Source organism: Aphis gossypii, chromosome X (assembly GCF_020184175.1).
Source record: "Aphis gossypii isolate Hap1 chromosome X, ASM2018417v2, whole genome shotgun sequence".
Lineage (NCBI taxonomy): Eukaryota > Metazoa > Arthropoda > Insecta > Hemiptera > Aphididae > Aphis > Aphis gossypii.
Genome location: NC_065533.1, coordinates 1864786 through 1884797, shown reverse-complemented (window position 1 = coordinate 1884797; position 20012 = coordinate 1864786). Strand labels below are relative to the sequence as shown.

General features: G+C 18.0%; 1 long non-coding RNA gene across 2 annotated transcripts; it reads right to left on the bottom strand.

Moving 5' to 3' along the window:
• Positions 1 to 1490: 1490 nt before the first annotated feature.
• LOC126551854 (uncharacterized) lies at positions 1491 to 12040 on the bottom strand. Of its 2 annotated transcripts, XR_007605747.1 has the most exons (5): positions 11894 to 12040; positions 10978 to 11124; positions 8427 to 8573; positions 7511 to 7657; positions 1491 to 1631 (listed from the first exon to the last, which is right to left on the bottom strand). It is a non-coding gene; the product is annotated as an uncharacterized LOC126551854 (long non-coding RNA). The 2 variants fall into 2 exon arrangements; XR_007605748.1 differs by lacking the exon at positions 8427 to 8573.
• Between the last annotated feature and the right edge of the window lie 7972 nt (positions 12041 to 20012).

Sequence of the window (20012 nt, the reverse complement as noted above, 5' to 3'; positions counted from 1 at the left end):
AAATGAAATTGAAAACAGTATACTTACACAAAACTTTGATTTATTTTTAGGTTTTTTATTTTTAAAATAATCATATGAGCATGTTAAGAACGAGGTAATACTATCATCTCTTATTTTCATTTTATTCTGATTCATACGCCAATTGCATCAATGATTTCAGATGAATACTGTGATCTAAAGTAATGGATAAACAAAAATATCATATGATTAATAAATGATTAGGATTTAAATTATGATTAATAAATTATTGAAAATCAAATATTAACATATTATTTATTATGTAATATTATATTTTTCACCAAATTATAATTATTCTAATAGCATAAGCTTCAAATTGAGATATAAATAGTCAATAATTTATTAGCAAAATAAAAAAGTATACAGTATACTATCATATACTTTTATCAATTAAATCTTTAACAATTCTTTAAAAATCAATTATTAACATTGAATTCATTATGTAATTTATATTTTTCATAAATTTATCATTGATTCTAATGGCATAAGCTTCAAATCCGAGTATTAAACAGTCAAATTTCTATTAGCAAAATGAAATTGAAAACAGTATAGTAACCTATACTTTTATCAAATTAAATTTTTAACAATTCTTAAAAAATCAATTATTTACAAAGAATTCATTATGTAATATTATATTTTTCACCAAATTATAATTTATTCTAATAGCATAAGCTTCAAATTTGAGATATAAATAGTCAATAATTTATTAGCAAAATAAAAAAGTAAACAGATACTATCATATACTTTTATCAATTAAATCTTTAACAATTCTTTAAAAATCAATTATTAACATTGAATTCATTATGTAATATTATATTTTTCGTAAATTTATAATTTAATCTTATGGCATAACCTTCAAATTTAAGATATAAATAGTCAATAATTATTAACAAAATAAAAATGAAAACAGTATACTATCATATACTTTTATCAAAATAAATCTTTAACAATTCTTTAAAAATCAATTATTAACATTGAATTCATTATGTAATATTATATTTTTCATAAATTTATCATTGATTCTAATGGCATAAATTTCAAATTTAAGATCTAAGTAGTCAATTATTTATTAGCAAAATGAAATTGAAAACAGTATAGTAAGCTATACTTTTATCAAATTAAATTTTTAACAATTCTTAAAAAATCAATTATTAACATAGAATTCATTATGTAATAATATTGTTTTCATAAATTTATAATTTAATCTTATGGCATAAGCTTCAAATTTAAGATATAAATAGTCAATAATTTATTAGCAAAATAAAAATGTAAACAGTATACTATCATATACTTTTATCAAATTAAATCTTTAACAATTCTTTAAAAATCAATTATTAACATTGAATTCATTATGTAATATTATATTTTTCATAAATTTATCATTGATTCTAATGGCATAAGTTTCAAATTTAAGATATAAGTAGTCAATTATTTATTAGCAAAAAAAATGTAAACAGTATACTTACACAAAACTTTGATTTATTTTTAGGTTTTTTATTTTTAAAATAATCATATGAGCATGTTAAGAACGAGGTAATACTATCATCTCTTATTTTCATTTTATTCTGATTCATACGCCAATTGCATCAATTATTTCAGATGAATACTGTGATCTAAAGTAATGGATAAACAAAAATATCATATGATTAATAAATGATTAGGATTTAAATTATGATTAATAAATTATTGAAAATCAAATATTAACATATTATTTATTATGTAATATTATATTTTTCACCAAATTATAATTTATTCTAATAGCATAAGCTTCAAATTTGAGATATAAATAGTCAATAATTTATTAGCAAAATAAAAAAGTATACAGTATACTATCATATACTTTTATCAAATTAAATCTTTAACAATTCTTTAAAAATCAATTATTAACATTGAATTCATTATGTAATATTATATTTTTCATAAATTTATCATTGATTCTAATGGCATAAGTTTCAAATTTAAGATATAAGTAGTCAATTATTTATTAGCAAAATGAAATTGAAAACAGTATAGTAACCTTTACTTTTATAAAATTAAATTTTTAACAATTCTTAAAAAATCAATTATTAACATAGAATTCATTATGTAAAAATATATTTTTCATAAATTTATAATTTAATCTAATGGCATAAGCTTCAAATCCGAGTATTAAACAGTCAAATTTCTATTAGCAAAATGAAATTGAAAACAGTATAGTAACCTATACTTTTATCAAATTAAATTTTTAACAATTCTTAAAAAATCAATTATTTACAAAAAATTCATTATGTAATAATATATTTTTCATAAATTTATAATTAAATCTTATGGCATAAGCTTCAAATTTAAGATATAAATAGTCAATAATTTATTAGCAAAATAATAATGTAAACAGTATACTATCATATACTTTTATCAAATTAGATCTTTAACTATTCTTTAAAAGTCAATTATTAACATTGAATTCATTATGTAATATTATATTTTTCATAAATTTATCATTGATTCTAATGGCATAAGTTTCAAATTTAAGATATAAGTAGTCAATTATTTATTAGCCAAATGAAATTGAAAACAGTATACTTACACAAAACTTTGATTTATTTTTAGGTTTTTTATTTTTAAAATAATCATATGAGCATGTTAAGAACGAGGTAATACTATCATCTCTTATTTTCATTTTATTCTGATTCATACGCCAATTGCATCAATGATTTCAGATGAATACTGTGATCTAAAGTAATGGATAAACAAAAATATCATATGATTAATAAATGATTAGGATTTAAATTATGATTAATAAATATTGAAAATCAATATTAACATATTATTTATTATGTAATATTATATTTTTCACCAAATTATCATTTATTCTAATAGCATAAGCTTCAAATTTGAGATATAAATAGTCAATAATTTATTAGCAAAATAAAAAAGTATACAGTATACTATCATATACTTTTATCAAATTAAATCTTTAACAATTCTTTAAAAATCAATTATTAACATTGAATTCATTATGTAATATTATATTTTTCATAAATTTATCATTGATTCTAATGGCATAAGCTTCAAATCCGAGTATTAAACAGTCAAATTTCTATTAGCAAAATGAAATTGAAAACAGTATAGTAACCTATACTTTTATCAAATTAAATTTTTAACAATTCTTAAAAAATCAATTATTTACAAAGAATTCATTATGTAATATTATATTTTTCACCAAATTATAATTTATTCTAATAGCATAAGCTTCAAATTTGAGATATAAATAGTCAATAATTTATTAGCAAAATAAAAAAGTAAACAGAATACTATCATATACTTTTATCAAATTAAATCTTTAACAATTCTTTAAAAATCAATTATTAACATTGAATTCATTATGTAATATTATATTTTTCGTAAATTTATAATTTAATCTTATGGCATAACCTTCAAATTTAAGATATAAATAGTCAATAATTTATTAGCAAAATAAAAATGTAAACAATATACTATCATATACTTTTATCAAATTAAATCTTTAACAATTCTTTAAAAATCAATTATTAACATTGATTCATTATGTAATATTATATTTTTCATAAATTTATCATTGATTCTAATGGCATAAATTTCAAATTTAAGATCTAAGTAGTCAATTATTTATTAGCAAAATGAAATTGAAAACAGTATAGTAAGCTATACTTTTATCAAATTAATTTTTAACACATTCTTAAAAAATCAATTATTAACATAGAATTCATTATGTAATAATATTGTTTTCATAAATTTATATTTTAATCTTATGGCATAAGCTTCAAATTTAAGATATAAATAGTCAATAATTTATTAGCAAAATAAAAATGTAAACAGTATATATCATATACTTTTATCAAATTAAATCTTTAACAATTCTTTAAAAATCAATTATTAACATTGAATTCATTATGTAATATTATATTTTTCATAAATTTATCATTGATTCTAATGGCATAAGTTTCAAATTTAAGATATAAGTAGTCATTATTTATTAGCAAAATAAAAATGTAAACAGTATACTTACACAAAACTTTGATTTATTTTTAGGTTTTTTATTTTTAAAATAATCATATGAGCATGTTAAGAACGAGGTAATACTATCATCTCTTATTTTCATTTTATTCTGATTCATACGCCAATTGCATCAATTATTTCAGATGAATACTGTGATCTAAAGTAATGGATAAACAAAAATTCATATGATAATAAATGATTAATATTTAAATTATGATTTATAAATTATTGAAAATCAAATATTAACATATTATTTATTATGTAATATTATATTTTTCACCAACTTATAATTTATTCTAATAGCATAAGCTTCAAATTTGAGATATAAATAGTCAATAATTTATTAGCAAAATAAAAATGAAAACAGTATACTATCATATACTTTTATCAAAATAAATCTTTAACAATTCTTTAAAAATCAATTATTGACATTGAATTCATTATGTAATATTATATTTTCATAAATTTATCATTGATTCTAATGGCATAAGTTTCAAATCTAAGATATAAGTAGTCATTATTTATTAGCAAAATGAAATTGAAAACAGTATAGTAACGTATACTATTATCAAATTAAATTTTTAACAATTCTTTAAAAATCAATTATTAACATAGAATTCATTATGTAAAAATATATTTTTCATAAATTTATAATTTAATCTAATGGCATAAGCTTCAAATCCGAGTATTAAACAGTCAATTTTCTATTAGCAAAATGAAATTGAAAACAGTATAGTAACCTATACTTTTTTCAATTAAACTTTTAACAAATCTTAAAAAATCAATTATTTACAAAGAATTCATTATGTAATATTATATTTTTCATAAATTTATCATTGATTCTAATGGCATAAGCTTCAAATTTGAGATATAAATAACCAATTATTTATTAGTCAAATAAAAATGTTAACAGTATACTTACACAAAACTTTGATTTATTTTTAGTTTTTTATTTTTAAAATAATCATATGAGCATGTTAAGAACGAGGTAATACTATCATCTCTTATTTTCATTTTATTCTGATTCATACGCCAATTGCATCAATTATTTCAGATGAATACTGTGATCTAAAGTAATGGATAACAAAAATATCATATGATTAATAAATGATAGGATTTAAATCATGATTTATAATTATTGAAAATCAAATATTAACACATTATTTATTAGTAATATTATATTTTTCACCAACTTATAATTTATTCTAATAGCATAAGCTTCAAATTTGAGATATAAATAGTCAATAATTTATTAGCAAAATGAAATTGAAAACAGTATAGAAACGTATACTTTTATCAAATTAAATCTTTAACAATTCTTAAAAAATCAATTATTAACATAGAATTCATTATGTAATAATATATTATTCATAAATTTATTATTTAATCTAATGGCATAAGCTTCAAATTCGAGTATTAAACAGTCAATTTTCTATTAGCAAAATGAAATTGAAAACAGTATAGTAACCTATACTTTTATCAAATTAAATTTTTAACAATTCTTAAAAAATCAATTATTAACATAGAATTCATTATGTAATAATAATTTTTCATAAATTTATAATTTAATCTTATGGCATAAGCTTCAAATTTAAGATATAAATAGTCAATAATTTATTAGCAAAATAAAAATGTAAACAGTATACTATCATATACTTTTATCAAATTAAATCTTTAACAATTCTTTAAAAATCAATTATTAACATTGAATTCATTATGTAATATTATAAATTTCATAAATTTATCATTGATTCTAATGGCATAAGTTTCAAAATTAAGATATAAGTAGTCAATTATTTATTAGCAAAATGAAATTGAAAACAGTATACTTACACAAAACTTTGATTTATTTTTAGGTTTTTTATTTTTAAAATAATCATATGAGCATGTAAGAACGAAGTAATACTATCATTCTTATTTCATTTTATTCTGATTCATACGCCAATTGCATCAATTATTTCAGATGAATACTGTGATCTAAAGTAATGGATAAACAAAAATATCATATGGTTAATAAATGATTAATATTTAAATTATGATTTATAAATTATTGAAAATCAAATATTAACATATTATTTATTATGTAATATTATATTTTTCACCAACTTATAATTTATTCTAATAGCATAAGCTTCAAATTTGAGATATAAATAGTCAATAATTTATTAGCAAAATAAAAAAGTAAACAGTACACTATCATATACTTTTATCAAATTAATCTTAACAATTCTTTAAAAATCAATTATTAACATTGAATTCATTATGTAATATTATATTTTTCATAAATTTATCATTGATTCTAATGGCATAAGTTTCAAATCTAAGATATAAGTAGTCAATTATTTATTAGCAAAATGAAATTGAAAACAGTATAGTAACCTTTACTTTTATAAAATTAAATTTTTAACAATTCTTAAAAAATCAATTATTAACATAGAATTCATTATGTAAAAATATATTTTTCATAAATTTATAATTTAATCTAATGGCATAAGCTTCAAATCCGAGTATTAAACAGTCAAATTTCTATTAGCAAAATGAAATTGAAAACAGTATAGTAACCTATACTTTTATCAAATTAAATTTTTAACAATTCTTAAAAAATCAATTATTTACAAAGAATTCATTATGTAATATTATATTTTTCACCAAATTATAATTTATTCTAATAGCATAAGCTTCAAATTTGAGATATAAATAGTCAATAATTTATTAGCAAAATAAAAAAGTAAACAGAATACTATCATATACTTTTATCAAATTAATCTTTAACAATTCTTTAAAAATCAATTATTAACATTGAATTCATTATGTAATATTATATTTTTCGTAAATTTATAATTTAATCTTATGGCATAACCTTCAAATTTAAGATATAAATAGTCAATAATTTATTAGCAAAATAAAAATGTAAACAATATACTATCATATACTTTTATCAAATTAAATCTTTAACAATTCTTTAAAAATCAATTATTAACATTGAATTCATTATGTAATATTATATTTTTCATAAATTTATCATTGATTCTAATGGCATAAATTTCAAATTTAAGATCTAAGTAGTCAATTATTTATTAGCAAAATGAAATTGAAAACAGTATAGTAAGCTATACTTTTATCAAATTAAATTTTTAACAATTCTTAAAAAATCAATTATTAACATAGAATTCATTATGTAATAATATATTTTTCATAAATTGATAATTTAATCTTATGGCATAAGCTTCAAATTTGAGATATAAATAGTCAATAATTTATTAACAAAATAAAAATGTAAACAGAATACTATCATATACTTTTATCAAATTAAATCTTTACAATTCTTTAAAAATCAATATTTAACATTGAATTCATTATGTAATATTAAATTTTTCATAAATTTATCATTGATTCTAAAGGCATAAGCTTCAAATTTAAGATATAAGTAGTCAATTATTTATTAGCAAAATAAAAATGTAAACAGTATACTTACACAAAACTTTGATTTATTTTTAGGTTTTTTATTTTTAAAATAATCATATGAGCATGTTAAGAACGAGGTAATACTATCATCTCATATTTTCATTTTATTCTGATCCATACGCCAATTGCATCAATTATTTCAGATGAATACTGTGATCTAAAGTAATGGATAAACAAAAATATCATATGATTAATAAATGATTAATATTTAAATTATGATTTATAAATTATTGAAAATCAAATATTAACATATTATTTATTATGTAATATTATATTTTTCACCAACTTATAATTTATTCTAATAGCATAAGCTTCAAATTTGAGATATAAATAGTCAATAATTTATTAGCAAAATAAAAATGAAAACAGTATACTATCATATACTTTTATCAAAATAAATCTTTAACAATTCTTTAAAAATCAATTATTGACATTGAATTCATTATGTAATATTATATTTTCATAAATTTATCATTGATTCTAATGGCATAAATTTCAAATTTAAGATATAAGTAGTCAATTATTTATTAGCAAAATGAAATTGAAAACAGTATAGTAACCTATACTTTTATCAAATTAAATTTTTAACAATTCTTAAAAAATCAATTATTAACATAGAATTCATTATGTAATAATATATTTTTCATAAATTTATAATTTAATCTAATGGCATAAGCTTCAAATCCGAGTATTAAACAGTCAATTTTTTATTAGCAAAATGAAATTGAAAACAGTATAGTAACCTATACTTTTTTCAAATTAAATTTTTAACAATTCTTAAAAAATCAATTATTTACAAAGAATTCATTATGTAATATTATACTTTTCATAAATTTATCATTGATTCTAATGGCATAAGCTTCAAATTTAAGATAGAAATAGTCAATAATTTATTAGCAAAATAAAAATGTTAACAGTATACTTACACAAAACTTTGATTTATTTTTAGGTTTTTTATTTTTAAAATAATCATATGAGCATGTTAAGAACGAGGTAATACTATCATCTCTTATTTTCATTTTATTCTGATTCATACGAAAATTGCATCAATTATTTCAGATGAATACTGTGATCTAAAGTAATGGATAAACAAAAATATCATATGATTAATAAATGATTAATATTTAAATTATGATTTATAAATTATTGAAAATCAAATATTAACATAGAATTCATTATGTAATAATATATTTTTCATAAATTTATAATTTAATCTTATGGCATAAGCTTCAAATTTAAGATATAAATAGTCAATAATTTATTAGCAAAATGAAATTAAAAACAGTATAGTAACGTATACTTTTATCAAATTAAATCTTTAACAATTCTTTAAAAATCAATATTTAACATTGAATTCATTATGTAATATTATATTTTTCATAAATTTATAATTTAATCTAATGGCATAAGCTTCAAATTCGAGTATTAAACAGTCAATTTTTTATTAGCAAAATGAAATTAAAAACAGTATAGTAACGTATACTTTTATCAAATTAAATCTTTAACAATTCTTAAAAAATCAATTATTTACATAGAATTCACTATGTAATATTATATTTTTCATAAATTTGTAATTCAATCTAATAGCATAAGCTTCAAATTTAAGATAGAAATAGTCAATAATTTATTAGCAAAATAAAAATGTAAACAGTATACTATCATATACTTTTATCAAATTAAATCTTTAACATTCTTAAAAAATCAATTATTAACATTGAATTCATTATGTAATATTATAAATTTCATAAATTTATCATTGATTCTAATGGCATAAGTTTCAAAATTAAGATATAAGTAGTCAATTATTTATTAGCAAAATGAAATTGAAAACAGTATACTTACACAAAACTTTGATTATTTTTAGGTTTTTTATTTTTAAAATAATCATATGAGCATGTTAAGAACGAAGTAATACTATCATCTCTTATTTTCATTTTATTCTGATTCATACGCCAATTGCATCAATTATTCAGATGAATACTGTGATCTAAAGTAATGGATAAACAAAAAATCATATGGTTAATAAATGATTAATATTTAAATTATGATTTATAAATTATTGAAAATCAATATTAACATTGAATTCATTATGTATATTATATTTTTCACCAACTTATAATTTATTCTAATAGCATAAGCTTCAAATTTGAGATATAAATAGTCAATAATTTATTAGCAAAATAAAAAAGTAAACAGTACACATCATATACTTTTATCAAATTAAATCTTTAACAATTCTTTAAAAATCAATTATTAACATTGAATTCATTATGTAATATTATATTTTTCGTAAATTATCATTGATTCTAATGGCATAAGTTTCAAATCTAAGATATAAGTAGTCAATTATTTATTAGCAAAATGAAATGAAAACAGTATAGTAACGTATACTTTTATCAAATTAAATTTTTAACAATTCTTAAAAATCAATTATTAACATAGAATTCATTATGTAAAAATATATTTTTCATAAATTTATAATTTAATCTAATGGCATAAGCTTCAAATCCGAGTATTAAACAGTCAATTTCTATTAGCAAAATGAAATTGAAAACAGTATAGTAACTATACTTTTATCAAATTAAATTTTTAACAATTCTTAAAAAATCAATTATTTACAAAGAATTCATTATGTAATATTATATTTTTCACCAAATTATAATTTATTCTAATAGCATAAGCTTCAAATTTGAGATATAAATAGTCAATAATTTATTAGCAAAATAAAAAAGTAAACAGAATACTATCATATACTTTTATCAAATTAAATCTTTAACAATTCTTTAAAAATCAATTATTAACATTGAATTCATTATGTATATTATATTTTTCGTAAATTTATAATTTAATCTTATGGCATAACCTTCAAATTTAGATATAAATAGTCAATAATTTATTAGCAAAATAAAAATGTAAACAATATACTATCATATACTTTTATCAAATAAATCTTTAACAATTCTTTAAAAATCAATTATTAACATTGAATTCATTATGTAATATTATATTTTTCATAAATTTATCATTGATTCTAATGGCATAAGCTTCAAATTTAAGATATAAGTAGTCAATTATTTATTAGCAAAATGAAATTGAAAACAGTATAGTAACCTATACTTTTATCAAATTAAATTTTTAACAATTCTTAAAAAATCAATTATTAACATAGAATTCATTATGTAATAATATATTTTTCATAAATTTATAATTTAATCTTATGGCATAAGCTTCAAATTTAAGATAGAAATAGTCAATAATTTATTAGCAAAATAAAAATGTAAACAGTATACTATCATATACTTTTATCAAATGAAATCATTAACAATTCTTTAAAAATCAATTATTAACATAGAATTCATTATGTAATATTATATTTTTCATAAATTTATCATTGATTCTAAAGGCATAAGCTTCAAATTTGAGATATAAATTGTCAATAATTTAATAGCAAAATAAAAATGTAAACAGTATACTTACACAAAACTTTGATTTATTTTTAGGTTTTTTATTTTTAAAATAATCATATGAGCATGTTAAGAACGAGGTAATACTATCATCTCTTATTTTCATTTTATTCTGATTCATACGCCAATTGCATCAATTATTTCAGATGAATACTGTGATCTAAAGTAATGGATAAACAAAAATATCATATGATTAATAAATGATTAATATTTAAATTATGATTTATAAATTATTGAAAATCAAATATTAACATATTATTTATTATGTAATATTATATTTTTCACCAACTTATAATTTATTCTAATAGCATAAGCTTCAAATTTGAGATATAAATAGTCAATAATTTATTAGCAAAATAAAAATGTAAACAGTATACTATCGTAAACTTTTATCAAATTAAATCTTTAACAATTCTTTAAAAATCAATATTTAACATTGAATTCATTATGTAATATTATATTTTTCATAAATTATCATTGATTCTAATGGCATAAGTTTCAAATCTAAGATATAAGTAGTCAATTATTTATTAGCAAAATGAAATTGAAAACAGTATAGTAACGTATACTATTATCAAATTAAATTTTTAACAATTCTTTAAAAATCAATTATTAACATAGAATTCATTATGTAAAAATATATTTTTCATAAATTTATAATTTAATCTAATGGCATAAGCTTCAAATCCGAGTATTAAACAGTCAATTTTCTATTAGCAAAATGAAATTGAAAACAGTATAGTAACCTATACTTTTTTCAAATTAAACTTTTAACAAATCTTAAAAAATCAATTATTTACAAAGAATTCATTATGTAATATTATATTTTTCATAAATTTATCATTGATTCTAATGGCATAAGCTTCAAATTTGAGATATAAATAACCAATTATTTATTAGCCAAATAAAAATGTTAACAGTATACTTACACAAAACTTTGATTTATTTTTAGGTTTTTTATTTTTAAAATAATCATATGAGCATGTTAAGAACGAGGTAATACTATCATCTCTTATTTTCATTTTATTCTGATTCATACGCCAATTGCATCAATTATTTCAGATGAATACTGTGATCTAAAGTAATGGATAAACAAAAATATCATATGATTAATAAATGATTAGGATTTAAATCATGATTTATAAATTATTGAAAATCAAATATTAACACATTATTTATTATGTAATATTATATTTTTCACCAACTTATAATTTATTCTAATAGCATAAGCTTCAAATTTGAGATATAAATAGTCAATAATTTATTAGCAAAATGAAATTGAAAACAGTATAGAAACGTATACTTTTATCAAATTAAATCTTTAACAATTCTTAAAAAATCAATTATTAACATAGAATTCATTATGTAATAATATATTATTCATAAATTTATTATTTAATCTAATGGCATAAGCTTCAAATTCGAGTATTAAACAGTCAATTTTCTATTAGCAAAATGAAATTGAAAACAGTATAGTAACCTATACTTTTATCAAATTAAATTTTTAACAATTCTTAAAAAATCAATTATTAACATAGAATTCATTATGTAATAATATATTTTTCATAAATTTATAATTTAATCTTATGGCATAAGCTTCAAATTTAAGATATAAATAGTCAATAATTTATTAGCAAAATAAAAATGTAAACAGTATACTATCATATACTTTTATCAAATTAAATCTTTAACAATTCTTTAAAAATCAATTATTAACATTGAATTCATTATGTAATATTATAAATTTCATAAATTTATCATTGATTCTAATGGCATAAGTTTCAAAATTAAGATATAAGTAGTCAATTATTTATTAGCAAAATGAAATTGAAAACAGTATACTTACACAAAACTTTGATTTATTTTTAGGTTTTTTATTTTTAAAATAATCATATGAGCATGTTAAGAACGAAGTAATACTATCATCTCTTATTTTCATTTTATTCTGATTCATACGCCAATTGCATCAATTATTTCAGATGAATACTGTGATCTAAAGTAATGGATAAACAAAAATATCATATGGTTAATAAATGATTAATATTTAAATTATGATTTATAAATTATTGAAAATCAAATATTAACATATTATTTATTATGTAATATTATATTTTTCACCAACTTATAATTTATTCTAATAGCATAAGCTTCAAATTTGAGATATAAATAGTCAATAATTTATTAGCAAAATAAAAAAGTAAACAGTACACTATCATATACTTTTATCAAATTAAATCTTTAACAATTCTTTAAAAATCAATTATTAACATTGAATTCATTATGTAATATTATATTTTTCGTAAATTATCATTGATTCTAATGGCATAAGTTTCAAATCTAAGATATAAGTAGTCAATTATTTATTAGCAAAATGAAATTAAAAACAGTATAGTAACGTATACTTTTATCAAATTAAATCTTTAACAATTCTTTAAAAATCAATATTTAACATTGAATTCATTATGTAATATTATATTTTTCATAAATTTATAATTTAATCTAATGGCATAAGCTTCAAATTCGAGTATTAAACAGTCAATTTTTTATTAGCAAAATGAAATTGAAAACAGTATAGTAACCTATACTTTTTTCAAATTAAATTTTTAACAATTCTTAAAAAATCAATTATTTACATAGAATTCACTATGTAATATTATATTTTTCATAAATTTATCATTGATTCTAATGGCATAAGCTTCAAATTGAGATATAAATAACCAATTATTTATTAGCCAAATAAAAATGTTAACAGTATACTTACACAAAACTTTGATTTATTTTTAGGTTTTTTATTTTTAAAATAATCATATGAGCATGTTAAGAACGAAGTAATACTATCATCTCTTATTTTCATTTTATTCTGATTCATACGCCAATTGCATCAATTATTTCAGATGAATACTGTGATCTAAAGTAATGGATAAACAAAAATATCATATGGTTAATAAATGATTAATATTTAAATTATGATTTATAAATTATTGAAAATCAAATATTAACATATTATTTATTATGTAATATTATATTTTTCACCAACTTATAATTTATTCTAATAGCATAAGCTTCAAATTTGAGATATAAATAGTCAATAATTTATTAGCAAAATAAAAAAGTAAACAGTACACTATCATATACTTTTATCAAATTAAATCTTTAACAATTCTTTAAAAATCAATTATTAACATTGAATTCATTATGTAATATTATATTTTTCGTAAATTTATCATTGATTCTAATGGCATAAGTTTCAAATCTAAGATATAAGTAGTCAATTATTTATTAGCAAAATGAAATTGAAAACAGTATAGTAACGTATACTTTTATCAAATTAAATTTTTAACAATTCTTTAAAAATCAATTATTAACATAGAATTCATTATGTAAAAATATATTTTTCATAAATTTATAATTTAATCTAATGGCATAAGCTTCAAATCCGAGTATTAAACAGTCAATTTTCTATTAGCAAAATGAAATTGAAAACAGTATAGTAACCTATACTTTTTTCAAATAAACTTTTAACAAATCTTAAAAAATCAATTATTTACAAAGAATTCATTATGTAATATTATATTTTTCATAAATTTATCATTGATTCTAATGGCATAAGCTTCAAATTTGAGATATAAATAACCAATTATTTATTAGCCAAATAAAAATGTTAACAGTATACTTACACAAAACTTTGATTTATTTTTAGGTTTTTTATTTTTAAAATAATCATATGAGCATGTTAAGAACGAGGTAATACTATCATCTCTTATTTTCATTTTATTCTGATTCATACGCCAATTGCATCAATATTTCAGATGAATACTGTGATCTAAAGTAATGGATAAACAAAAATATCATATGATTAATAAATGATTAGGATTTAAATCATGATTTATAAATTATTGAAAATCAATATTAACACATTATTTATTATGTAATATTATATTTTCACCAACTTATAATTTATTCTAATAGCATAAGTTTCAAATTTGAGATATAAATAGTCAATAATTTATTAGCAAAATGAAATTGAAAACCGTATAGAAACGTATACTTTTATCAAATTAAATCTTTAACAATTCTTAAAAAATCAATTATTAACATAGAATTCATTATGTAATAATATATTATTCATAAATTTATTATTTAATCTAATGGCATAAGCTTCAAATCCGAGTATTAAACAGTCAATTTTCTATCAGCAAAATGAAATTGAAAACAGTATAGTAACCTATGCTTTTATCAAATTAAATTTTTAACAATTCTTAAAAAATCAATTATTAACATAGAATTCATTATGTTATATTATATTTTTCACCAAATTATAATTTATTCTAATAGCATAAGCTTCAAATTTGAGACATAAATAGTCAATAATTTATTAGCAAAATAAAAAAGTAAACAGTATACTATCATATACTTTTATCAAATTAATTCTTTAACAATTCTTAAAAAATCAATTATTAACATAGAATTCATTATGTAATAATATATTTTTCATAAATCTATAATTTAATCTTATGGCATAAGCTTCAAATTTAAGATATAAATAGTCAATAATTTATTAGCAAAATGAAATTGAAAACAGTATAGTAACCTATACTTTTATAAAATTAAATTTTTAACAATTCTTAAAAAATCAATTATTAACATAGAATTCATATGTATAAAAATATATTTTTCATAAATTTATAATTTAATCTAATGGCATAAGCTTCAAATCCGAGTATTAAACAGTCAATTTTCTATTAGCAAAATGAAATTGAAAACAGTATAGTAACCTATATTTTTTCAAATTAAACTTTTAACAAATCTTAAAAAATCAATTATTACAAAGAATTCATTATGTAATATTATATTTTTCATAAATTTGTAATTCAATCTAATAGCATAAGCTTCAAATTGAGATATAAATAACCAATTATTTATTAGCCAAATAAAAATGTAAACAGTATACTTACACAAAACTTTGATTTATTTTTAGTTTTTTATTTTTAAAATAATCATATGAGCATGTTCAGAACGAGGTAATACTATCATCTCTTATTTTTATTTTATTCTGATTCATACGCCAAATTGCATCAATTATTTCAGATGAATACTGTGATCTAAAGTAATGGATAAACAAAAATATCATATGATTAATAAATGATTAGGATTTAAATTATGATTTATAAATTATTGAAAATCAAATATTAACACATTATTTATTATGTAATATTATATTTTTCACCAACTTATAATTTATTCTAATAGCATAAGCTTCAAATTTGAGATATAAATAGTCAATAATTTATTAGCAAAATGAAATTGAAAACAGTATAGTAACCTATACTTTTATAAAATTAAATTTTTAACAATTCTTAAAAAATCAATTATTAACATAGAATTCATTATGTAATATTATATTTTTCATAAATTTATCATTGATTCTAATGGCATAAGCGTCAAATTTGAGATATAAATAGTCAATAATTTATTAGCAAAATGAAATTGAAAACAGTATAGTAACGTATACTTTTATCAAATTAAATCTTTAACAATTCTTAAAAAATCAATTATTAACATAGAATTCATTATGTAATAATATATTATTTATAAATTTATTATTTAATCTAATGGCATAAGCTTCAAATCCGAGTATTAAACAGTCAATTTTTTATTAGCAAAATGAAATTGAAAACAGTATAGTAACCTATACTTTTTTCAAATTAAATTTTTAACAATTCTTAAAAAATCAATTATTAACATAGAATTCATTATGTAATAATATATTTTTCATAAATTTATAATTTAATCTTATGGCATAAGCTTCAAATTTAAGATATAAATAGTCAATAATTTATTAGCAAAATAAAAATGTAAACAGTATACTATCATATACTTTTATCAAATTAAATCTTTAACAATCTTTAAAAAATCAATTATTAACATTGATTCATTATGTAATATTATAAATTTCATAAATTTATCATTGATTCTAATGGCATAAGTTTCAAATTAAGATATAAGTAGTCAATTATTATTAGCAAAATGAAATTGAAAACAGTATACTTACACAAAACTTTGATTTATTTTTAGGTTTTTTATTTTTAAAATAATCATATGAGCATGTTAAGAACGAGGTAATACTATCATCTCTAATTTTCATTTAATTCTGATTCATACGCTAATTGCATCAATTATTTCAGATGAATACTGTGATCTAAAGTAATGGATAAACAAAAATATCATATGATTAATAAATGATTAGGATTTAAATTATGATTTATAAATTATTGAAAATCAAATATTAACAGATTATTTATTATGTTATATTATAGTTTTCACCAAATTATAATTTATTCTAATAGCATAAGCTTCAAATTTGAGACATAAATAGTCAATAATTTATTAGCAAAATAAAAAAGTAAACAGTATACTATCATATACTTTTATCAAATTAATTCTTTAACAATTCTTAAAAAATCAATTATTAACATAGAATTCATTATGTAATAATATATTTTTCATAAATCTATAATTTAATCTTATGGCATAAGCTTCAAATTTAAGATATAAATAGTCAATAATTATTAGCAAAATAAAAAAGTAAAAGAATACTATATCATATACTTTTATCAAATTAAATTTTTAACAATTCTTTAAAAATCAATTATAACATTGAATTCATTATGTACTATTATATTTTTCATAAATTTATCATTGATTCTAATGGCATAAGTTTCAAATTTAAGATATAAGTAGCCAATTATTTATTAGCAAAATGAAATTGAAAACAGTATAGTAACCAATACTTTTATCAAATTAAATTTTTAACAATTCTTAAAAAATCAATTATTAACATAGAATTCATTATGTAATAATATATTTTTCATAAATTTATAATTTAATCTAATGGCATAAGCTTCAAATCCGAGTATTAAACAGTCAATTTTCTATTAGCAAAATGAAATTGAAAACAGTATAGTAACCTATACTTTTTTCAAATTAAACTTTTAACAAATCTTAAAAAATCAATTATTTACAAAGAATTCATTATGTAATATTATATTTTTCATAAATTTGTAATTCAATCTAATAGCATAAGCTTCAAATTTGAGATATAAATAACCAATTATTTATTAGCCAAATAAAAATGTAAACAGTATACTTACACAAAACTTTGATTTATTTTTAGGTTTTTTATTTTTAAAATAATCATATGAGCATGTTCAGAACGAGGTAATACTATCATCTCTTATTTTTATTTTATTCTGATTCATACGCCAAATTGCATCAATTATTTCAGATGAATACTGTGATCTAAAGTAATGGATAAACAAAAATATCATATGATTAATAAATGATTAGGATTTAAATATGATTTATAAATTATTGAAAATCAAATATTAACACATTATTATTATGTAATATTATATTTTTCATAACCATTTATAATTTATTCTAATAGCATACTTCAAATTTAGATATAAATAGTCAATATTTATTAGCAAAATGAAATTGAAAACAGTATAGTAACGTATACTTTTATAAAATTAAATTTTTAACAATTCTAAAAAATCATTATTAACATAGAATTCATTATGTAATATTATATTTTTCATAAATTTATATTGATTCTAATGGCATAAGCGTCAAATTTGAGATATAAATAGTCAATAATTTATTAGCAAAATGAAATTGAAACAGTAATAGTAACGTATACTTTTATCAATTAAATTTTTAACAATTCTTAAAAAATCAATTATTAACATAGAATTCATTATGTAATATTATATTTTTCATAAATTTATTATTTAATCTAATGCATAAGCTTCAAATCAGAGTATAAATAGTCATTTTCTATTAGCAAAATGAAATTGAAAACAGATAGTAACCTATACTTTTATCAAATTAAATTTAAACAATTCTTAAAAAATCAATTATTAACATAGAATCATTATGTAATAATATATTTTTCATAAATTTATAATTTAATCTTATGGCATAAGCTTCAAATTTAAGATATAAATAGTCAATAAATTTAATTAGCAAAATAAAAATGTAAACAGTATACTATCATATACTTTTATCAAATTAAATCTTTAACAATTCTTAAAAAATCAATTATTAACATTGAATTCATTATGTAATTATAAATTTCATAAATTTATCATTGATTCTAATGGCATAAGTTTCAAAATTAAGATATAAGTAGTCAATTATTATTAGCAAAATGAAATTGAAAACAGTATACTTACACAAAACTTGATTTATTTTTAGGTTTTTATTTTTAAAATAATCATATGAGCATGTTCAGAACGAGGTAATACTATCATCTCTTATTTTTATTTTATTCTGATTCATACGCCAAATTGCATCAATTATTTCAGATGAATACTGTGATCTAAAGTAATGGATAAACAAAAATATCATATGATTAATAAATGATAGGATTTAAATTATGATTTATAAATTATTGAAAATCAAATATTAACACATTATTTATTATGTAATATTATATTTTCACAACTTATAATTTATTCTAATAGCATAAGCTTCAAATTTGAGATATAAATAGTCAATACTTTATTAGCAAAATGAAATTGAAAACAGTATAGTAACCTATTTTATAAAATTAAATTTTTAACAATTCTTAAAAAATCAATTATTAACATAGAATTCATTATGTAATATTATATTTTTCATAAATTTATCATTGATTCTAATGGCATAAGCGTCAAATTTGAGATATAAATAGTCAATAATTTATTAGCAAAATGAAATTGAAAACAGTATAGTAACGTATACTTTTATCAAATTAAATCTTTAACAATTCTTAAAAAATCAATATTAACATAGAATTCATTATGTAATAATATATTATTTATAAATTTATTATTTAATCTAATGGCATAAGCTTCAAATCCGAGTATTTAAAAAAGTCAATTATTTATTAGCAAAATGAAATTGAAAACAGTATAGTAACCTATACTTTTATCAAATTAAATTTTTAACAATTCTTAAAAAATCAATTATTAACATAGAAATCATTATGTAATAATATATTTT